The following is a 25280-nucleotide window of genomic DNA, read 5'->3' as shown; positions in this document are numbered from 1 at the left end:
TGAGAGACAAGCTGTCCCCATATCCTACGCTGTTCAGCGTTTCCTAGAAACGGCCAGCTGCCAATGAAAAATCAAGTTGAAATGCAAAGTCGGCCAATCAAATAGCTTATCATGTGAGGAATTGAAGGCCAGAGGAACAAATGTGTTCTGTCTGAAGGCAAATGGGAGGAGAGATGCCTCGGGCCTCCGGTTGCATTGTGTGCTGAATCTAAAAGCTGAAGGGGAGAGAATGTCCTGGCTCCTGAGCAAAGAGCAGGTAGATTTCACCTGAAAATTAGGACAGAGAACAGGGCAAACTCAATTATAAAACATTTCCTTCTTTTTTCCTTCTGCAAAACACATTTTACACTAAAAAGCAATCAACCCCAGCGACATCTGCCACGTTTTAAGAAATAGAGAAACTTACCACATTCCTCCCTCCACCCCTCCTTTCCTCTTTCTGTTTCTTCCTTTCTGTTCCTCCTTCCATCCATTTATTTATATAACTTTATATAACTCTCTCTCTCCCTCCTTCCTTCTATCCATTTCTTCATCCATCCATCCTTCTACCCACTAGCATATCTTTTCATTGTCTATGACGTTCCAGGACTAGGAAGTCGGGATACAGTAGTTTGTCAGAACGTTGTGGTCCATGTTCCTCTTGGAGTTTACAGTTTCAAACGGGCACAGTCACGTGACCAAACAAGTAGAGTTCTTCCTGACAAGTGCAGGCTGTGCCTCCTGTGCAGGGACTTGCAGCACTGAATGTAAAGTTCTAGGAACATTGGGCTCCAGCCAATCAGAACTACTTGTAGCTCTGAGAACATGCTGCATCCTTCTGCCTTCAAAGTAGCTATCGCTCCCACTGCTGCTGAAGGCTGCCCTTACATAATGCCTCTAGAGGGCCTCCCTCTTCTAAAGACTTCATATATGGTGATTTACTTGATCCCATAATAACACCATGAAGTTCATGCTGTTTTATCCCTTACCCAATGAGGAAACTGAGCTACAGAGCTGTAGAGTGTCCTGCTCAGGGTGCCCCTACTCAGGGCTGAAGACCAGAGCCGGTGCTGGATGCAGTTGCATCCTTCTCCCTTCTCTCTTCAGGTTCTCCTCAAGTTTCTTTCCTGGCCTCTGACTGTGTCTGTGCTGTGTGCCACATCCCCACCCCAGAGGAATTTGAGATGTGTGTGCCTGCTACAGTAAAATACTGTTTACAGCAAAGAGCTTGTGCTTGATAAGTAGATAAAATACCCTCAAAGTGTGGTAAATCACTCTGTTTCCTTATCCTTGTGAAGTCCTCTTTTGCAGGCAGTGGAAGGGGCTGGAGATGTAACATGGAGACTCAAGGCATTGAGAGAATTGATGAAACTTCCCCACATGAATGTCTTTTCCTGGTCAAGTCATTGGACTACATTTGCCTGTAGCGACATCTGGTAAAAATAACCAAGAAGCTCTGGGCTCAAGAGCTGGGCAGGGGTTGTTATCACCACACTGAGGACCAAGAGTAAAAGGACTGCCACTTCCTACAGCCACAGGCCACACACCAAGGAGGTTCTAAGCCCCATGTTTCTAGACAGATCTTCAGCACAGACCTGCTCACAGTATCTCCATCCCACAGTGATTCAGCTATACTTGCATCATCTTACCTCCTTCTATCTTAGGGACAGAGGTCTCTCTTCTTTCCCTGCTTCCAAGGGATTCTCTACTTCTACTGAGTCCTTATCGCTCCTGTCATTTCGAGCTTGTCACTTTCTCCAGCACAGTTTTCCTGCTCTCTGCCATCAAACTATAGAGTCTTCACTTTCCTGATAAACCTTGGTCCACCCTCCAGCTCGGTTTGTTCATCTCTTTCTTTTCCCAGGGAGAATTCTCCAATGACTAACCTCTGTATTGGCCATACTCTGATCTGACCCCACACCTACAGAAACTACACACGCAGATCATCTACGACACCCCTTATCAAATTCTATGAGTTTTTCCACGTTATGTTTTTCTCATTTTTATTCAGCACTTAATCTGATCTTTGAAATGTTTTCCACCCTTGACTTAAAATTATGTTGCCTTTGCCGTCCTTGCTAGCATTTTGAGCTTCTTCTTTGTCCCTTCTTATCCTTCCCCTTCCTGACTATGGGCATTCTTAGCCACTCTCTTGGGTGGTTCTATCCTCTCTGTCAGTGTGCCCTCCCTTGGAAACCTCAAACAGTCTCACAGCTCTAGCAATTATTTCTATGAATGTGATTCCAAAATGCTATTTCTAGCATATCTTCTCTCTAAAGCACCAGTCCTTCCTCTGTTGTGCTTTTGCGTTAGACTGAAAATAACCACAAAACAAACTTCCCCTTTCCACTTTGGCTGGCTTCCTCTCCAGATTTCTGTTGCTGAGAGTTGAGTCATCCCTTTTCTCTGGAGGCTTGTTTTATTCCTCCAAGATCATGTGTTCTACTAGTTTATCTTCCCTTGCTCACTCCTCTTGCTGCTTTTGCTTCTTCCTGTCCATTTGGTGTCACTACACTAATCAGGGCTATCATTACTTCAAGACTTTATTGCAATAAACTTTTGGTTGATATTTCTGCTTTTAGCCCTTTCTACACACTGTATTATCCAATTCACACCGTTAAACTCCCAAAATAACACCTGCATCATGCATATCCCCCATGCTTAAACACTGCTTATTACCTTGCTTAACATTGCAGGCTCTAGGAAATCTGGCCCTGAAGGGGAACAAAATTTGCCACCCAAAATGTGTCTCTTTATCATGAGGATTATTTAAGGCTAATTACGTTTAAGAAACAAAAGACTCAGAAAGTTTTTCTTGTTACCTCCCCCTTAACTGCCTGAAAGAATTTAGATAAATTGCCTGTAACAAGAACAGAGCTATCACAAGGACTATCTGCAAAGAATATGGGCTAAGTGTGGTGGGAGAGACTTGGCAACGGCCAAGAGATCAGCGTCTTCCCCATGTCCCCTTGTCTCTGCATGGCATGGCACACATTTTTTTTTTTACCAAACATTTGCTTTTCCATCTCTGTGTGAATTGCCTTCCTCCCCGTTGAAGTCCCAAACCAGTACTCCAACATCTTCCTTTGTCTTTAGCTGAAGATGGTATTTAAGGTGATGGCTTCAACCACTTTGGTGAATTACTGAGTTTTCCTGGATCTCTCCCATAGAAACATGTTACTAAACTTTGATTTTCTCTGGTTCATCTGTCTCCTGTCAATGTACCTCTTAGGCCAGCCAGAAGAACTTAGAAGAGTGGAGGAAAATTTCTTCCTCCTCTACAGCTTCAACTCATAATTCCAACCACATCTTCATCAGCTACCTCTATTTCAGCCAAATTGGTAAACTCTCTCTGGCCCCTACATATGCAGTGCTTATTCCTACCACCATGTCTTCACAAAGTCCATCTTCTATGAAGTGCTTTTCCTGCTTTCTCTGCTCCATCAACCAAATCCCACTTATTCCTCAGAAATCTCTTTAGGTCTTCTTTCTTCCATGAATATTTTTATCAATGCTCCATCCACCAATCAACTCCGAAATATTTTGGAGCAGGTAGTCCATTGGCTCCCAGATATTAGTCTGTGGAATGCAGCTGAGCTGGTAGATAAATATACCTGAGAACTTGTTCACAATATAGTGTCTGTGGGTCTGCTATGAGGGCTAGGAATTTTATTTTTTACAAACCTACCCACTGGATGGTAATGTGTAGTATGTGGAGACATTTGATAATTACTTTCAATCTCACTTATGTTTAACTTTTCATGTGTTAACTGTCATCTATCCAGCTAAGGTATGTAAGCTGCTTCAGAGTGGGGTCCATGGTTCACCCACCATGGCAAAGGCATGCCACTGGGAACACAGGGTGCACAAGGGAGAGAGGCTGGGAGTTAGTCACATCTGCAAAGAGTCCCCAAATTGGCTTTCCCCATACAACTCTTGTCCACAGATGGTGCCATGCATTCATTTATTCGTTTCTCCCTTAATTCTATTGATTCACTTAATAAGCATTTACTAATCACCACCATGTTCCCTATGAGTGTAGAGATGAGTTCACTCAGATGAGAGGACTGAGACTCCCCATTCCATGTGACAAAGGTTCTGCTGCCAGTATGGAAAGAAAGCTATGGAAGCCTAGAGAAGAAAGCTGTTAATTTTTCCTTAGAGAGTCCATAAATTCTTCAAAGAAGAGGTGACATGGGTGACATTTGAGCTGGACAAGGAAGGTTGAGCAGAGGGAGAGAGGTAAGTGGTTAGAGGGAGGATAACGGGGGGATGGAATGAGGAAGAAGGTGCTAGGAGAGAGGGGAGGGTCAGACTGCAGCCCTTATCCTGGGCACAGTGAGGGGTTAGCTAAAGGCTTGTAGGAAGAGGAACCACTCCATCAGATCTGTGTTTTGGGATGATAAATCTGGCCACAGTATAGAGGGTAAGTTATAGGGGAGAGCTTGTAGGCTGAGAAAGTGACCGTGAAGTTGTCACAAGGAACTGGAAAAAGGTGGATGAGGCCTCAGTCTTCTGAGGTGAGGGTGGAGACCCAGAGTAGAAGATAGCAGCTGAATGGACAGAACTTGGTCTTCACTTCATTCCAACCAACTCTCTCCTGCTAGCTACCCCAGTCATCCCCAAAGTCTCCTCTCAAGTTGTCAGCTCAGGCCACTGGGGTAATAGTGATATCATTAACCAAGAAAGGAGCCAAAAAGAAGTACAGACTTGTGTGTGTGTGTGTGCACGTGTGTGTGTAAATAGCATAGCTTTTGAAACACTGAACTTGAATTGCCTACAAGGCACCATGATGAGATGTTCAGAAGGCATGAGGGAGATAAGGAATGAATGTATTGACTTGCAATCACACAAAAAGAAAACATAGTTGGAGCCTTGGGAATGGCTGAGATTTGGACACGATTTCAGATGAGAGGAAGCCTGGGTTTAGAAACCTTTATCTACATTGACAAGGAGAAAACAGATGGCCTTGGGCGTGATTTTCAGTTTGTTTCCTCTGTTTCTTCTGTTTGGGATGCTAATGAATAAATGAAAATAAACAATGAATAAAGAGAATAGATTAAGTTTATTAAGAATCTATGAGTTAAACAATCAGTACCAAAAAAACCCCAAAACAACCCACACCCCAAAACAGTAGTGAACTAAATGGAAATGTTGGCTATGAAAAGATTAAAACTTCACTGCTCCAGCCTCATTGGAAACCCGGCCTTTTGAATCCAGAATCAGGTATTAGAACCATCATCCACTATCCATTATTGAAGGATAGAGGAGACAGAGATATATTGGAAATATCAGGAAGATATTAGCACAAGGAAGAAACCGTTATTTATAATGTACTTTAGTGATTATACATCCAGAAGTTATCATTACAGTAAATTTCATTATCCTTTTAATTGTTATAATTTCTTTGCCTTCTCAAGAACTCAAAAAACTTTCTCATATATAAGAAAATTTAATTAGGTTAATAGCTATACCTTATACATCATTTTTAAAAATAGGAGCTGAAGTAAAATAAAATAGGGAAAAAGAAACACATTGCTTGAATTACCCAAACTTGCAGGGCAGGTTAAGGAATGATGAATGATAACACAAAAGTCTTGATCGCCCCCAGACACTGGTTTTTAAGCTCCCATTTGCAGGCATTGTTTCATGCAGGTTGCTTAAACCAATCTGAAAGTAGAAAGCTTTATATACATTTACTTTAAATGAGACCAGAATCCTCAATATTTATTTGTTGTCCCAAATTTTCTTTTGAGTATGAATGAAACTTTGAAAAGTACCAGTATTATTTAAATTGTTATATATTACATCCAAGATAAGAATAATTTACCCTACAGAGACTTATGTGATGCCAAAGGACCCTCCTTCTTTCCTAACTTTATGCTTCTGGGCTCTTTACCTCTTTTGTGAGAAAATGACGCTTAAATATAAGCTTATTAAACTGTCTTTGATTCCTAACAATTCCTTACTTCACACCTACCATCATCATACAATAATTGAAAAACATTAGAAACATAAAAATGTGTGGGGCAAATGTTAGGATATAAGAGGTATAGTCTTAGCCTCAAAAAAATCTCTAAATTTAATTCGACAAGCATTTGTTGAGTATCCACAATGGAAAAAGCAAACACTTGGTATACTTGGTGATACCTCAAACGAGTCAGACAGCCCCCCTCTTCCAGAAGCGTATGGTCTAATGTATTAGCTGGATCTTGGTCTGCTAACTCCCTCTAACACAAAGTTGACGTGGTAGGGGAGAAGAACAGAATGTCTTTATACGTATCGCTTCATGTGATCCTCTTAAAGAGCCTATGAGTGAGATGCAGGTTCTTAGAGCTGATGGGGAGTGGAGCTGGACTATCATCATCTCCTTTGTCACCTCAGCTTGGTTATGTTACGTAATGAGTATGTTGTAAGTGGTATTTACTCAACGAGGTGTTTTTCAATGAGAAACAAGCATGACAAATCAGAGAGAATTAATTTAAAGCAACTGTGCTTTTCATCTGTTGAACCATCGCACTAATTCAAAGCACAGAAATGTAATTCTCCTTGTTTCAAACCTAAATAATTTCTAAAACTGTATTAACCCCAAATTTTAAAAATTCCATTGCTAGAATTCCCGGATATTTTTGTATACTTTGTGACATTTTTCTCACTTTTCTGTGTGCCCTCTTTTGTTCTATAATCTGCTGGTCTTTTCTTCATTTTTCCTGCATACCACGCTTCTTGTTTATTCACTAGAGTACATGGCTGAAAAGGGTAAGTGCCCCAGCTCTGCTTTTGTGGTGCAGTGGATGTACCCCAACCCAACTTTGTGTGCTAAAGTCTGCAAGTAATAGATCCTCTTCATTACCTCCTAAAGCCAGGGACTTCACAGTCATGGAATGCTGAAGGCCACTAGACTGTGTCCAAGCTCTGAGCCTTGTATATACTATTTCATTATATCGCACAATTACAATAACATGTATATTCATGTAATAATACAATGAAATATTACACAACCCCAGGAAAAACAATCTTAAAAGAGAATTGTTTCTAGAAAATTTAGTTGAAAGCTTTTGAAAGACTTCATAAGGCTGCTCTTGAATAGGCAAGTGTCAAAGGCAGGGAAAACAAAAATCTGGAAACATTCTACACTCAAACTGCTTTGCAAGTGTTTTTAAATTGTTCACTTCACTGACTAATAATCAGAGTTGATATAATATGAGTGTGGTTAATGTAAGGAAAACAGAGCTATAACCTTAGTCAAAGGAAAGGTCTTGGTCTACAGAAGAAGATTTGTTGATAAATACATACTTATGTGTTTAAATCTAAATTTTTTTCAAAGTATATTTCACTACTTTTGTTAACTTATTGCTTTACATGAGTTTTAAAAATTAATCAACCAAATGCTGACCCTGATGGAGGCATCTGCCACGTCAGGCAGTAGGGGCTCCAGAAGTCTTGGCCACCAGTTCAGCAGATACGTCTGATTCTTCCAGCTTTTCATGGCCATCAGAGGGCCATCCAGAAGCCTTCAGAGAATGTCTCCAGAGCTTTAGCATTTTCTCAAACCTGCACTTGCCTTCATATTCACATTTACTTTAATAATTTGCAGATTCCTCCTTTAAAACCTTGCAAGGATTATTCTGAAATAGCTCCCCCTTCATCTATTGTCTCTATTTGTCTCCTTTATACCTTATTTATTATTAATTTACTATTAATGTTTGTGTCAATGTTTGCTGTCCATTATTTTCTTGTTTAAGATTTCCCCTACCCCTAATCCTTCTAAATCCATCCCCAAAGAGAGACTCATCTCCATAATTTTCCATTTGTGACAACAAGCTCATTTCCCCATTGTTACACTAACATATAGAATGCAAATAGCTTAAGTTCGAGAAGGACTTGAAGAGCAAGAGCTAGAAGGCATTGAAACAAAATAAAATAAATCCTTGTTTCAAACAAGAGGACCTAAAATATCATGTGAAAGAAATATCGAACTACACATTATAATTTGGCCTTGAATGACATCTGAAAATAAATGAGGCTGATTTCTAAATGAAGTCTTAGAAACTTTTTAAACAGGACTGGAGACAGCAGTCCATGAAAGCCATGGGGTGCTCTGCCATGAAAGCTCTGGGGTGATGGAACTATATTGACATTTGCCTCCTGGTCTGAGCATGAAATGAAAAGTAAACTCCTTGGGAAGGGGATTTTGCCACAGGGAACCTTCCTATGCTGCACACATCTGCCCAGCTACAGGAGGGTTCAGGTTTTCAGGCTATTTGGACAAGAATATCTTTCTTATAGAAAAACATAACATTGGCTATGAGCTTGCTTGGAGAAGAACTATTTATGGGACATTTCTGCTTATTTTGTGGGTAGAAAAAAATAGTCTCATTTGCTTTTGAGACTTGTCAACTCTCCAGCTTGATTTTACAAATACCATCCCTACTTTACAGGGGCATAAATAAGGCACTGAGAAGGTAAACCTTTCAAGGATGTGGCAGAAACAGAAACAAAGGTACTTTATTCAACCTCCTCCCAACTTATTATATCTATCCATCCTACACTACGGAAACTGATGTAATTAATACATGCTGAACTGTAGTAGAAAAGAGTGAGCTCTATGTTGTCACTTTACGTGGTGCATGCTGATAGCTGGAAGAGAAATGTGCTACCCTATACCTGAAACTCCGATTGTAAGAATGAAATAAGATAGGCTAACAGTCTTGGGCTGACAAAGCAAGGGATCAACTTTATGTATTTCATGCCAAATGATCTTATTTCAATTCCTGAAGATATTTTACTCTGGTAAGCAGTTAAACTTACCACAGTTAAATAGTACCTGGTAGGTGAAAACAATGTTTCTCACCAGAGGGGATGCAAAGTTGGGGGAAATGGAATTTCTCCTCTTTCAGTCTTGTGCTTCACAGAGTCTTGAGCTACATCTGGAAGATGAGCTTGCATGATACTAGATGCGTGTATCTGCAAGTAAATTTGTTCAGAGCTCAGGTTTCTGCTTTGTGTCACTGGACACTGGCTACATGACTAAAAGAGCATGTGAATAGAGTCAAACCAGTCCCTTACTACATGGGGCACTTGAATAGGTAGCATTAGAGTTCTAGACTTTCAAGGGAAACTCTTTTGGGTTTTCCAAATTCAATCTCTTACAAATCTCTGATTTTCTGGAATCCTCTATCTCTATTCACCTTTAATTCTTCCATACATACTTCCATAAACACACACACAGAAATAAATTATGGTACTTAGTCTCTCAACTTCCATGTTTACTTTAGTCTCTATGTTCCTCATTAAAACTGGATAAAGGGTAACGAGAAAGCCTAGATGCTGTTACAGATATCTTTGTGTTGCCTTAGAAAGTAATGATCACGGAGGGAACACTTAACCATCATAAACAAGTACCTTCATCTTGAAGCAGACTTAGACATATACACAGTAGAATCACTTCCATGGCTAAAAACAGCCTCTATACAGACTTAACTTCAACTGTATCTTCATATTTCACCTATTTTCAATGACAAAATAGAGTGACAATATCAGGTGTCAGTTACTTCCATTCATTCACTCACTGGTTTACACTTTGGTGCTTTATAGGCAGGTAAATATATATTTAAATAATTGGGTAAATTAAAATCCAGATTTTACAATCTGCAGTTTTCTTTACATAATCCTTTTTTAAGGTAAAATTATTCTTCATTTTTGTCAATATTTTATCATTTTTCCCCATGACTCAACCATGAGACATCTTGCAGTCACCTTCTGCCTTCTACCTAGCTTATTAGGGCCTACGTGCAGGGACAAAGAATTTTTGCTGTTGTATTTAAGCACACTTTATGTTTCTGGCAATAGTAATCAACAAAATATAATAGTATCAACATAATAATTTCTTGGTATCAATCTATCTGATTAAACCTCTTAGAATTAATGCTTCTCATGAATGCTTAACAAATTCTGATTAGAAAACTAATATTTATAGTTAAATCATATATGATCATTGGTTTCTCAACTGCATAAGAGAAACGTAATGGTTGCAAGATATAGAAATCCATTCAAGTTATTGACATGAAAAAATTGGAATTAATTAGAGTTACAGAGTCTCTCACAGGACCCAAGCTCTGAGAATCAATCAAGTCTCAGGAAAGAATTGCTCCAAAGAATGATCTGTAGTCAGTAATTTTTCCCTTTTATTCCTCTTTGCTCCACCTTGTAAAACTACTTTGTTTTTCTTTCCTCCCAGGCTTTTTCACTCTAGGTTCCATGATAAAACATAGTGGAACATGACCATCTGCATTTGGGTCTACATTTCTTCCATTAAAGAAGCCAGTCAGACTGAACCTGATATCTCCTAGTTCAGATTTCAAATTTGAAGATGGACATGGCCTCTGGCTGACCTGTCTTGATCAGGGGCTTACCCCCAAATTATTCACTTTTGATGGTGAGGATGAATGGTGTTGTCGTCAGTTGTGTAAGCTCAGATGCTCCCAGTGAACCACGGGAATGGGGATCTGATGGAAGGAAGGTAGGAGAGGAAGCAAATGCCCAGAAAAGTGTGAAGATAGCTAACCAACTACTCTAAAGATGCCCACTGCAAGGGGCTTGGACCAGAGGCTTCTGAAGTTGCCTTTAATTCTAAAATTTTACAATTCCTTTATCACATTAGAAATTTCTTTCAAATTTTTTCTTCCTTTTTTGTTGAAGAAAAATTCACCTAACATTAAAATCAACCATTTTAAAGTCTACAATTCAATGGCATTTAGTACACTAACAATGTTGTGCAACTATCACCTCTATCAAATTTCAAATATATCCATCACCACAAAAGATAACATACCATACCCATTAGCACTCACTCCCCATTCCTCCTTTTCCTTAGCTTCTGGTAAACACTAATCTGTGTTCCATTTCTATGGATTTATCTATTCTGGATACTTCATATAAATGGAATCACGGAATTATTTATCTTTTGAAAATTGGCACCTGAGCTAACATCTATTGCCAGTCTTTTTTTTTTTCCTTCTTCTCCCCAAAGCCCCCAGTATATAGTTGTATATTCTAGTTGTAGGTCCTTCTGGTTGTGCTATGTGGGACGCTGCCTCAGCATGGCCTGATGAGCAGTGCCATGTCTGCACCCAGGACTCCAATCTGTGAAACTCTGGGCCGCTGAAGCAGAGTGTGTGAACTTAACCACTCAGCCAGCCCCTACCACAATTATTTATTCATTCGTCCACTGATGAACATTTGGGCTGTTACCAACTTTTGGCTATTGCGTGTAGAGCTTCTATAAACATGTGTACACATGTATTTGTTCAAGAACCTATTTTCAGTTGTTCTGGGTATATATCTAAAAGTGGAATTGCTGAGTCATATGGTAATTCTATGCTGAACGTTTTGAGGAACTGCCAAATTGTTTTCCATAGTGGCTGAACATTTTATATTACCACTGGCAATGTATAAGCATCCCAATTTCTCCATATCCTTGCCAGATTTATTATTTTCCTTTTATAAAAAAAATTATTCTCGCCATCCTACTGAGTTTGGAGTGGTACTTGACTGTGGTTTTAATTTGCATTTCCCTAATGACGAAAGATTTTGAGCATCTTTTCATGTGTCAGTTGGCCATTTGTAAATCTTCTTTGGAGAAATGTCTATTCAAGTCCTTTGCCCGTTTTTTTTTAATTTGAAGCATCTTTTTCTTTTTTTATTGAGGCCATAATAGTTTATAACATTGTGAAATTTCAGTTGTACATTATTATTTGTGAGTCACCATATATATGTGCCCCTTTAACCTTTATGCCCACCTGCCAACCCCCTTCCCCTCTGGTAACCACTAATCTATTATCTTTGTCCCTGTGTTTGTTTATCTTCCACATGAGTGAAATTATGCAGTGTTTGTCCCTCCGTCTGGCTTATTTCACTTAACATAATACCCTCAAGGTCCATCCGTGTTGTTGCAAATGGGACGATTCTGGATTTTTCTTTTATGCCTGAGTAGTATTCCATTGTATAGATATACCACATCTTCTTTATCCATTCATAAGTTGGTGGGCACTTGGGTTGCTTCCACATCTTGGCTATTGTGAATAATGCTGTAATGAACATAGGGGTGCATAAGTCTCTTTGAATTGTTGATTTCATGTTGTTTGGATAAACACTCAGTAGTGGGATAGCTGGGTTGGATGGTATTTCTGTGTTTAATTTTTTGAGAAATCTCCATACTACTTTCCACAGTGGCTGCACCAGTTTGCATTCCCACCAGCAGTGTAGGGGGGTTCCCTTTTCTACACAGCCTCTCCAACCTATGCTGGTTTTTGTCTTGGTAATTATAGTCATTCTGATAGACATACGGTGTAGTTTTGATTTGCATTTCCCTAATGATTAGTGTTGCTGAACATCTTTTCATGTGCCTGTTGGCCAGCTGTATATCTTCTTTTGAAAAATGTCTGTTCAGATCCTCCATCCATCTTTTGCTCAGGTTGTTCATTGTTTTGTTGTTGAGTTATATGAGTTCTTTATAGATATTGGAGATTAACCACTTGTCAGATATATGATTTGCAAATATTTTCTCCATGTTGGTGGGCTGTTGTTTCATTTTGTTCCTGGTTTCCTTTGCCTTCCAGAAGCTCTTCAGTCTGATGAAGTCCCATTTGTTTATTTTCTTTTGTCTCCCTTTCCCAAGTAGACATGGTATTTGAAAAGATCCTTCTAAGACCAATGTCAAAGAGCATACTGCCTATATTTTCTTCTAGGGTTTTTGTGGTTTCATGTATTATCAGGTCTTTAATCCATTTTGAGTTAATTTTGTGTATGGTGTAAGATAATAGTCTACTTTCATTCTTTTGCATGCGCCTGTCCAGTTTTCTTAGCACCATTTATTGAAGAGACTTTCCTTTCTCTGTTGTATGTTCTTAGCTCCTTTGTTGAAGATTAGCTGTCCATAGATGTGTGGTTTTATGTCTGGGCTGTCAATTCTGTCCTTTGATCTGTTTGTCTGTTTTTGTGCCAGTACCATGTTGTTTTGATTATGATAGCTTTGTAGCATATTTTGAAGTCAGGGATTATGATGCCTCCAGCTTTGTTCTTTTTTCATAAGATTTAGCTATTCGGGGTCTTTTGTTGCCCCATATGAATTTTAGGATTCTTCGTTCTATTTCTGTTAAGGATGTTATTGGGATTGTGATTGGGATTGCATTGAATCTGTAGATTGCTTTAGGTAGTATGGACATTTTAGCTAAGTTTATTCTTCCAATCCATGTGCACAGAATATCTTTCCATTTCTTTATATCATCATCAATTTCTTTCAAGAGTGTCTTACAGCTTTCATTGTATAGATCTTTCATCTCCTTTGTTAAATTTATTCCTAGATATTTTATTCTTTTTGTTGTGATTGTAAATGGGATTGTATTCTTGAGTTCTCTTTCCGTTAGTTTGTTATTACAGTATAGAAATGCAGCTGATTTTTGTAAGTTGATTTTGTACCCTGCAACTTTGCTATAGTTGTTGATTATGTCTAACAGTTTTCTGATGGATTCTTTAGGGTTGTCTTTATATAAAATCATGTCATCTGCAAACAGCAAGATGTTCACTTCTTCATTGCAATTTGGATAGTTTTTATTTCTTTTTCTTGCCTAATTGCTCTGGTCAAAACCCCCAGTACTATGTTGAATAAGAGTGGCAAGAGTGTGCACCCTTGTCCTGTTCCTGTTCTTAGAGGGATAACTTTCACTTTTTCCCTATTGAATATGATGTTTCCTTGAGTTTGTCATATATGGCCTTTATTATGTTGAAGAACTTCCTTTCTATACCCATTTTCTTGAGAGTTTTTATCATAAATGGATGTTGGTTCTTATCAAATGCTTTCTCTGTGTCTATTGAGATGATCATGGTGTTTTGCCAATTTTGTTGATTGTTTTCAAAGAACCAACTTTAGGTTTTATTGATTTTATCTATTTTCTATTTCAATTTTATCTGCTATAATCCTCATTATTTCCTTCTTTCTGTTGGCTTTGGGTTTAGTTTGTTCCTCTTTTTCAATTTCCTTAAGATGTAAATTTAGGCCATTGATTTGAGATCTTTCTTCTTTTTTAATGTAGGCATTTACAACTATAAATTTCCCTATTAGCACTGCTTTTACTAAATCACCAAAGTATTGGCTAATCCATATTAGACGTTTTTGATGACAGGCTGTTTTAGTTCATCCTGCCTTAGTATCTACGACTTTTGTGCACACTACTTTTGTGGCTATCTCAATAAGTCCTAGAAAATCAGGAAGAGTGGTTTTTAGAAGGTTCGTATTTCTAGAGTTCTTATCTTTATATATTCTAAAGTGTGATATATATAAAAGAAATTAAAAAGCAAATTCTGTTTTCAAATACTATAAAATAAAAGAAATATACTTAATATATCAACATACTAAGAAACACTGAAGGACTCAGGAATATAAAACATTCTAATCTAAAAACAAATTGAAACATGTTACTCCTGAGCCCCAAACCCCTTAAAGGCTCCTTCCTCTTTTCCAAATAAGGCCCAAGTTCTTATTCAAGACAAGCAAGGATCTTTAGCACATGATTCCTCCTCATGTCTCCAACTTGCCTGCCCTCTTTCTATTGTCTAGCCATACCTGTTGTGTGGTCCTGCACAGCCTCCAATATCCCATGCCTCTGGACTCTTGTCCATGCTGTTCCCCTGCCTGGAGTGCTGGTCCTCTTTCTTTGCTTGGTAAAGTATTCCTCACCTTTAATGTTTCATTTCAGGCATTATTTTTTTCAGGAAACTCCAGATATTCTTATGTATAGTTTGTACTTCTGCCTGAGCTGTGAATGTCTCTTTTTTATTGAATTATACTGAAATCAACTGTTTTTGTACTGGTTTTCCCCCACTAGGCTGAAAGTTCTTAAGTCTGAAACCTGAATTTGTTCATGTTTTTCACCACAGTGCCTCTTAAAAAGACTTGGCACATAGTAGATACCCAATAAGGACTTATTGAACTGAATGAAAGGAAGCCATAGCTTTAGTTGCTAAGTAGTATGGAGGCATTAAGAGTAATAGATTAAAGAAGAAGTTAAGAGCTTGCCAAGAGCTGAAGTGTTAGGAGGAGTCACCAAGGAAACAGGACATGGATTGTTTCAGGCAAGTAGGACTTGGATGGGAGAAAGAAGACAAGATCAGTTCAGGCCAGGGGCTTACAATTAGAAAGTGAAGCAAAATGAGAAGAGACATATATTATCTTGAAAATAATGAGACTGGATGGATTGGAATGTGAAAGACTTGGGGAGAATTGAGAACTGCCTTGTGGATGTAGAGTGGGCTGGCTGTGGAGGTTGGCTCGCTCAACATGGTGTCCAGACATAGTCTCCACCTGTGGTGTTTCCTCCCCAGTCTCTCTTTATTTGGCAGGTAGTTTGGAATCTTCTGGAATGTCATCTGTACACTGCAGAAGGCTACTTTTCCTGTCTGTCTTAGGAAGGCTTTGTCCTCAGAGCATACTGGTGTTAGTTCTAGGGAAGTGTGTGGAGAAGCACAGAGAACTCCAGAAGAGACCTGAGCTAGGTCAGCGAGCTCCATGAGCCCTGAATGGATGGAGCCAGCTTAAAGCTGAATATTGCTTGCTATGCACACCTGAATTTTCCTTGAACACATCATTGTTTTGTCTGCTATTTTATGGGATACTAATTACATCCTAGGGCTACTGACTTCTAATGAGCCGGTACCTGGGAGATAAAACCTGGACTCATTTTTCTAAGATATTTTATTTTTTAAACAGAGTATTTTAATATACAGATGTAAGATAATAATTTTTCATTTAACATGTAGTACTCCTTTGTGGATTAACCTATCATTATGCCTGATTATTCCACCACATTATGAGCGTTATTAAAAGAAGAAAAAACAGTTTGTATTCCTGATGGTAAAAAATAAATAAATAAACCAACTGAATATAAGTGATGCTATATATAAAAGGGACTATGGGTTGTCATGGTAACCAAAGTTCCAAAAATGACAGAAAAGAACATCAGGTTGCTTTGACAAATGACACTTGAAGTGACAGGTTTCTTGTGGTACTTGCTTTTAATTAACCCAGCTCTGTAAGGAATGTTATTATTGAATAATAGATTAGTGTAGAAATCAGGAACCTGGCTTGAAGATTTGTTTTTCCAGCACTGGGATAACTAATGAGAGAATGCAGAGAACAACTGAAGAGTGAAACTCCAGTGTGAGAGAGATGCCTGATGGTGGTTATTCTTCATCACGTGATAACTGTATGCACCATATGCTCTTGTGGATTGTGGAAACAGCTGTTTCCAGCAGCAGTAATCAAAGTGAAGCTAAAAATACAATGACCACCACAAAGGAGAGCAGCTGTGTAACATAAAAAATCACTAGCTTAAAAAAATTTTAATACACCATTTATATTGTTGGTGCTTTTTGGTAAGTGTTTTAATGTCTGCTATGTAAAATGAAAAAAGTATACATATATAGTCTCCTTTGGTAACCTATTTCTTTGAGCAGAATGGAGATCCTCTAATACTGTCAATTCTTAGCTAATAGTGTGCCCCACATAGGAGGCTGAGTAGGCACCTGCTAAAGTATTTATAGATATTAAAATGCACAGGCATTGTCTAAATAGGACAATCAGTTTTATGATACACATGGAAGAGGAGATATACAGACTCTTCCTATAGTTTTGGAAATTGAGGAAAACAGAGGTGAGATAACATGTTCACAGGACGTGAAGCTGAGATGAACCCGGGTCTTCACGCTCCTAATATCCTGCATCCCAGCCATCTGCTCCAGGCCTGGCCACTGTTGGGCTCCCTGACCTGGGTCAAGGGCATTCCTGGTGTTTTTATTAATTTATTAGTGCCTCAAAGCAACTCCATAAGGACATAGACACAAAGGAAAATATGCTCAAAGGAAGACAGAAAAATATCCAAATGGCACGAGCGGTAGCTCTTTTCTTTTATGCACTTCAAGCTATAGTGTGTTGAGCTGGTAGTGTTTTCAAATCCTTAGCACTTGTTTTGTTTTGTTCAGTCTCCCACCCTGAGGACAGCCCCATGTTGCTGCATCTCTACACGCTTTCCACAGTCTCTGCTAATTGTCTGTTAACAGCTCATCTGACCTCTCAGACTGTGAGCTCCTTGAGGTGAGGGAAATGTCTTTCCTCCTAGCTCATTTCTTGGCACATGAAAGGGGCTCAATACATTTTTTTTAAATGAAGGAATGAATAAATGAAACAAAACTAGTATGTCTAGGTGGCCTCAGCAGAGTTTTATAATTAAAACTATCTTAGTTCGTTCATCCGTCAAACACATTTAGGGACACATCTTGTTTCAATGACTGAGCGAGTGTGGTTAAGACAATGAGAGAGAGTGCCTGCTTTTGTCTTAGCATCTAGAGGGCAGCACGAACAATCAAAGCAATGATTAAGACAGCAGGGTAATCTCTGCAGTAGAAGCATATGCACAGTTGAATGCGGCCGGAAAGAGCATTCTCAGAATTGGAGGCTTTCGGAAAATCTTCTGTGAGAAAACAAAACTTGAAGAGAGGCTTAAGAAGAAAGAGTTAGGTAGGCAGAAAAGAGAGATTATTCTAGATCAAATAGGCACAAACCAGCACAGGATATTTGTTGAACCTGCTGGAAATGAAGCGTGGTTGCAACGCAGGTGTGTGTGGAGGAGTGGGCGAGGAGGCTGGAGAGGCCGTGAGCATGCAGTTTGTGGAAGGTCTGCTCATCGAGCTGAGACTGGAGCACCTGACTCTAAAGCTAATGGCAAACCTCTGGCCTTTTACATGTATATTTCTTCTTATGAAATTAATACCAGCTCATCGTGAAAATTTGGAAAATATGACTAGTAGAGGCAGGGGAAAGTACCAATTGTCTTACCACAAGAAATACCCAGTGTTAACAGATTTTAATGTTTTTTTTTCACAGTCATGTAGGCATATGTATACTAAAAAAGTATAAAATATGTATTAAATATACTTATAAAAATGATAAACCATGATACTGAATTTTTAAAAAATTTTAAAACCATCACAAACTTAAGGAAAAGTTGAAAGTACAATAAAAAGAATTCTTTTCCCTGAACCAACTGCAGGTAAGTTACCCACTGGATGCAGCCATCTCCCCACCTCCCACCCGAATCCCCACCAACGAGAACGTTCCCTTACTCGATCTCAACTGAACAGGTCAAGAGAGAAAGTCATGAAATTAATGTTAGTACAATCCTCAGATTTCAATTTTTTTTCCAATTGTCCCCAAATATCCTTTTAAGAAAAAGGATCAGGTTCAGAATCACATGTGGCATTTGGCTGTCATGTCTTTTTTTTTTTTTTTTGAGGAAGATTAGCCCTGAGCTAACTGCTGCCAGTCCTCCTCTTTTTGCTGAAGAAGACTGGCCCTGAGCTAACATCCATGCCCATCTTCCTCTACTTTATATGTGGGACGCCTGCCACAGCATGGCTTTGCCATGCGGTGCCATGTCCGCACCCACGATCCGAACCAGTGAACCCCAGGCCGCCAAAGCAGAACATGCACACTTAACCACTGCACCACCAGGCCTGCCCCGTTTTTTTTTAAAAGATTTTTTTGTTTTCCCTTTTTCCTCCCAAAGCCCCCCAGTACTTAGTTGTATATATATTTTAGTTGTGGGTCCTTCTAGTTGTGGTACATGGGATGCCGCCTCAGCATGACCTGATGAGTGGTGCCATGTCCTCGCCCAGGATTCCAACTGGTGAAACCCTGTGCCGCCCAAGTGGAGCACATGAACTTAACCACTTGCCACAGGGCCGGCCCCTGTCATGTCTATTGTCACCTTCAGCCTGGAACAGTTCTTCAGGTTGTCTGGGACTCTGGTGACTTGTACTTCTGAAGATTTCAGGGAAGTTCTGCGATAGAATGTCCCTCAGTCTGGGTTTGTCTGAGGTTTCTTCATGATTAGAATCTGATTATGGATGTTTGGCAGGGATAACACAGAAAGAATGTGTGTTTTTCCCATTCCATCCTATCAGATGGATGCATAATTTTGATTTGTACCATTGCTGATGATGTGCATATGAATCGTTTGATTAAGTTGTCAGCTGGGATTCTCCACTGAAAAGTGACTCCTTTAATCCTTTGTAATTGATAAGTATTTTCTGTGAAAATACTCTTGTTGGAAGACAACTCTCTTGCATTTCTGCAACTCAGAGGCACTGACTAGCTTTTGTTTTGGCCTGTCTTTTTGATACCGACCCTGATATCAGTTTCCCCACATTAAACCCAGCATATATGAGGTTAAAACCAAAACACTCATTCCCTGCTTACTCTCTGGTTTCCTGGCTCCAGAATCCACTATCCTCCATGGAGACAGACACCTTCAAGGACAAGCACCTGGATTATCTCCTCCCCACAAAGAGATACAGACTGGTGGGAAAGCTGCTGACCAGCAAGGTCACAGGCTTTCTCCTCTCTGCAAGTGTCTGAAGGCCAAAGACAGGCTGGTGGGAAAGCTCCGACCAGCAAGGCCATATGCTCCCCCTCCCCTACCTAAAACCCCAAATAAAAACCCTTCCTTTTAGCTTTTCGGGGAGTTTGGGATTTCAGTGTTAGCTGCCCTCTCTCCTTGCTCAGCGCTGTGCAAAAATGAAATTCCTACTTTCTTCCACCACACCTGGTGTCAGAGATTGGCTTGCTGCGCAATGGGTGGGCGAACTCACTTCAGGTTCGGTAACATTTTCAAGGATATTTTTATGGCAAGCAACCTTGTTAGAGTTAATGTCTGTCTCTGGAGCACAGAGCAGCTTTGTTTGCTATCTAGAGTAATGAAGATAATGTTTCACTCAGGGGCAAATGCTGGGCAAATTGCTTGGAGGCTATTATAAAAGTTTGGAGTTTTCTAAGCTCAGGGCTTCTCCACTGCGAGGTGAACCCACTGTATGTGCAGCATCCACCTGGGCCACCTCGTGTTGTACCTATGGGATTTGGAGGACAGAAGAACCAAGAGAAACATGAAGCTCACGTTGCCTGTTGTGTAGCAAGTAATAAAGTCCTTGGTTTTCTTCAAGCCTCCATGAAACTCTCAGCAGCTAGCTCATTAGATTGCAAGGGCAAAACGTCAGAGCTCTTGAGAACTTTGAAACTACATAAACAGCCCATCCTTACCAAATTTTACATTTACTTATTTATTTATATCTGTATGGGCACATGGCTTTTTATTTTTACAAAAGGTTATAATCCACTTCTATAGTGTTCTTTCTTTTATGTACAGATCAAATCCCCTGATTTGACCAATAGGAACCCCTTCAAGTCAATTTCTGTCTTTTTGACACATTCCCATCCTTCTTTGAGCTCTTACTTCATTTCTGGCACGAAAACAGATCTTTTAGCTCATCTTGTACTTTTCCTGCCCCCACTCTCGAGTCAGCCCTTTCTCTAAGGAGCTCTGGTTCCATTTAGTGGACTATGGTATTTAGAAGCTATCACACACAGAACCACAAAGTTAGAGGGCACAGTCCCTGAAAAACTGTCCTCACTTCTAATATCAACTACAAGTTCAGGGGGTATCCAAAATCACCCTCAGTTTTGATAATTTCCTAGGACTTACCGAACTCACTAAAAGCTGTTATACTCATGATTAGAGCTGATTACAGGGAAAGGATACAGATTAGAATCAGCCTAGGGAAGAAGCAGAGTCTAGGAGAAGTATCAGATGCAGAGTTTCCATTGTCCTCTCCCCATGGAATCAGGATTTTTACTGTCCTGGCATCTAGGTATGACGATACGCATAAGTACTGCCAGCAAAGGAAGCCCATCAGAACTTTGGTGTCCAGAGTTTTGCTGGGGCTTCATCAGGTAGGCATGATCGATTGGTTGATTGCCCATGTGGTTAATCTCAGTCTCCAGATAGACTGATACCATGTGACCCAAACCTCTCACATTGTTGATCTTTCTGACATGGCCAGCCCCCATCCCACCCATTACATGGATCTAGCCAGCCACTACCCTAACTCACATTTTAGATTATCCAGTATGACCAGAGGCCCCCAGGCAAACAAAGGCAATCCTATCAGGCATAATATTCCAAGGATCCAGAGATTACCTCCCTGAAGCTGCAGGGCCAAGGCCAGATATTTTCTTTAGATAAGGTCAAATTCTTCATTATATCTGGGCTAGTTGTGATCATTGGTACTAGGATGCTAATGCTTCCAGGCTCTTTCAGGAGAGAGAGCTAGGGAACAAATGTATGTATACACACACACAAACTTACATCTTAATTAATTTCTCTATCTGTCTACTGTATGTCTATCTACCTACCTACCCATCTAATCTATCATCTATCTATATTGAAAACCATGAATTCACACTAATACCTCCAATACTAATCCAACACCAGAGTTCATTAAAGTTTTTGCCCTCTTCTGTATTTGTGACTCTCTTCCCCAATAGTTAGAAACCTATCTCCCATTATCCTTTATATATTTACTTATATCATCAGTGCCTCTATATTAATCAATCTCACATCCCTGCCCCCAAACTCTCCCTTCCATGCAATGATTGTCTTCCTAACCCTGCTTGCTCTCTGACACCCCATGCTGGACCACTCTTCCAGAACAAAGCTCTCCTCACCATATTTACACCCCAATACACTGTGATGGTCCACCAATCTGTGTGGATGCCATTCTTATCCCACTCATGCTCTGAGATCCCATAGGAAGGGATGGGGACAGGAAAGAGAAGAGGAAGAGCTCTACACTGATTTATTAGCATAGCTTTTTCTGGCCATGAAAAATAATGCTTGCTCATTGAAGAGCCTTTAGAATATACAGAAAAGTATAGAGAAGATATTAAAAATCATCCACAATTCTACTGTTCAGAGATTTCCTTTAACATTTTTTGCTTTCCATTTTGTCCTTTTCCTAAGAACATTTAAAAATAGTTGATAACATAATCTGTAAAGTTTTAAAAACAAAACCAACAGAAAAATTCCAACTTGTTCAAGATAGTAGTTGATATAATGAGGGCAAATGCTAAAACAGAACACCACTAATAATTTTAATTCCTTATGAAACATGGTGAGAAATCACATTTGAACTGTAGAGAAAGGATAAGATGGAAGAAGCATATTTTCTGGTACTGAATAAGTGTACCAAACCAAGTTAGTTTTGCCCACTGAAAAATTATGCCAATCACCAAAATAACAAGTTTTCGAAGAGGAAGGATTTAGTCACAGGACAACCAAGCAAGGAGATGGGACAACGAATCTCAAATCGGCCTCCCTGAAAAATGGGGATTAGGGCTATTTGTGGGAAAGGGAGGGGCAGTCTGAAGTGGGAATAGTTGATTGGATGTAAGGAGAAGTGAGGTAATTGATGATCTGCACAAGCGTAGTCAAACTTTACAGCTCTTCATAGGATGCATGTTCACAAAATGGTGGTGTTAGCATGATCTGAGGTGAAGTCAAAATGTCACCTATCAGGGGTGGCCTCGGGCCAAGTGGTTAAGTTCGCATTCTCTGCTTCGGTAGCCCCAGGTTTCGTGGGTTTGGATCCTGGGCGTAGACCTATGCACTGCTTATCAAGCCAAGCTGAGGTGGCATCCCACATAGGAGAACCAAAAGGACCTACAACTAGAATATACCACTATGTACTAGGGGACTTTGGGGAGAAAAAGGAAGGGAAAAACAAAAAAAGATTGGCAACAGATGTTAGCTCAAGTGCCAATCTTAAAAAGAAAAGGAAAAGAAAGAAAATGTTACCTATTGGTCATCCATGCACGCCCAGTTGATGAGCAGGTCATCTTAACCAGCCTGAACAGGAGAAGGAGTCAAATCTCGGTTCCTGAAAAACTTCAGCACCTGTTATCATGGTGGCCCAAGTGCCAGAGATGTTATCTTATAGGGTGGGTTTTAGCGATGCATTATCTAACTATTTTTGCAAACAGACAACTGAGTATAATTAAAGCAAGTTGGCCCCCAGTTTCATAAGGGTAAGATACGAAAGCAATAAATGGAGAGAACTAATTCAGTGCCAAGATTTACCTTAAGGTTGCTGTAAAGGAAAAGCATTCCTTTCCTCTCAGTTCTCTGCTTCATTTCTGGTCCCTCTGATACCAAATGTGTGGAGGTTTTTCCCACACTGAGCAATGCTGAGACACCAGTTGGGCATCCTACAATTTAACTCAATTTCAACACGTCTATCTAGAAATGGCATAAGGTCCCAGAGGTAAAGGGCTCAGTGCCACAGGACTGCCCCTACTTTCAGACAGCAACCACAAGTCTAGGTTGCCACCTGTGCTTCTGACCAACTAGTTGTAAATAGGAGGTTCCCCCTCCTAGAGTTTGATTAATTTGCTAGAGTGGCTCACGGGACTTAGGAAACCAGTTTACCCACTAGATGACCAGTTTGTTACAAAAGATATTAAAGGATGTGAATGAACAACCAGATGATGAGACACATAGGGTGAGGTCCCTTAGGGTCCTGAGCATAGGAACTTCTGTCCCTGGGAAGTCTGGGACGCACCACCCTCCCAGCATGTTGATGAATTCTTGTCCACCAACCTGCAAACTCTCCAAACTCCATCATCTTGGATTTTTATGGAGCCTTCATTACATATGCCTGATTCATTAAATCACTGGCCTTTGGTGATTGGTTTAACCTCCAGCCGCTCCTGTGGCAACCAGCCCCCATCCTAGAGTTATCTAGGGGTTTCCAAAAATCACTTCATTAACATAAACTCAGGTGTGGTTGAAAGATGTTTGTTGTGAATAACAAAAGGCACCCATTTCACCTTTAACACTCTGGAACTATTTTAGGAACAGAGGACAAAAATCAAATATTAGGAAAAAAGATGCTCCTTTGACTCTTATATAGGAAATTGCAAGGGTTTTAGGAGCTATATGCCAGGAACCATGGATGAAAACCAAATATATGGTTCTTATTATAAATCAGAATATCACAGTTGCAGAATCCACAGCTAAGGTATTTAGCTAATTGCTGAAGTTTAAGATCCAAACTATTTTTGGTTCTTAATTGTGACTGACCTTTGTTTGGTTTGAGAATGTTTCACAGTAGCCTGTGGGTGGGGTGTTTGTAAACTCCAACTTTGTAAACCTTTCCTATTTGTTTTCTGATATGGCCCAGAAGTCAGAGGTCTTACTGATTTTGCTTGGTTGTATTTTTTTAGGTGAACTGGGTGTTTTGTCTTGTTTTGATAACTTTGCATTTCTAACGTCTCCTCTGTATTGGGCATAGAGAAAGGGATTGTGAGAGAGAAGCCAGTGATAAAGGTAATTTGTACACCAGGACCCACAAAATGGAGGCGCCCCAGTGGCCTGGCCCAGTCACAAAGCTAAACCTAAGTCACCCTGCACTTATGTGAAATGCCTCACTGTCAACGAAACCTGACAAACACCCGTCACAATCCTCCAACTCAGCTCTAGCTAGCTCACCTTTCCCTAGAAAACAGGACCCGCTGGCCTTGTAAGGAAATCCTGATCTCCTGGCCAATCCTGCCCTGTTTACACATTGCCTCTTCTAAGGTTCTGTAAAACTCGCTCTCGCCCCAGAATCCCTCGGGAAGAGCACTCCACTGCTTGTGAGGCACTGCACTCCCCCAGTCCATAGACTGTTTTCCCTTGAATAAGGGACATCTAACTCTTTACTGAATTGTATTATTTTTGTCATTTGACACTTGCAGCTTCCCTTTTGCTGAGTGGTTCTGGGTTAGAGTTTCCTAGCATGAGAAGTGGTGAGGTATGGATGGTGGAGGAAGAGTGAATATTATCCTTGGCTGGTCATGACAGCTAGCTCTGTGGGGCAACTTCCCTGTGAAGTCCAGCTTCTCAGCTTCTCCAGGCCTGACACCAAAGTTGTTAGTGACTGTTGTGCCCATTTTCTGGTGGCAGTTCCTCAGACCTTCAACTCTTCAACATTTAAGCAAGCCCAAATTCCTATATTACAACTTGTTATTCCCTTAATTTTTTGTAGTGGCTCTGTTTTCTCAACCAAAACCAGATTGAAGCATTGGATACTATATGTTTTCTATGCAGAAGTTGTTGAAATAAATTTCTGGGCCCAAGATGGAGCCTTCCGTGCCTGGGGTGCTGCATCAACAAACGGAAACTTAGATAACTTTTGAGTCCCTGTAAAGGCTCCCCTTGATCAGAAACACAGTATAGTCACACTCCACATAACAATGTTTTTCTGTCAGTGACAGACCACATATATATGGTGGTCCCATAAGATTATTGCCATAGAGCCTAGGTGTGTAGTAGGCTATACCATTTAGGTTTGTGTAGTACATTCTATGATGTTTC

Source organism: Equus quagga, chromosome 2 (genome assembly GCF_021613505.1).
Source record: "Equus quagga isolate Etosha38 chromosome 2, UCLA_HA_Equagga_1.0, whole genome shotgun sequence".
In the NCBI taxonomy this organism is placed as follows: domain Eukaryota; kingdom Metazoa; phylum Chordata; class Mammalia; order Perissodactyla; family Equidae; genus Equus; species Equus quagga.
The sequence above is the reverse complement of the archived record's forward strand: the minus strand, read 5'-3'. Positions refer to the sequence as shown.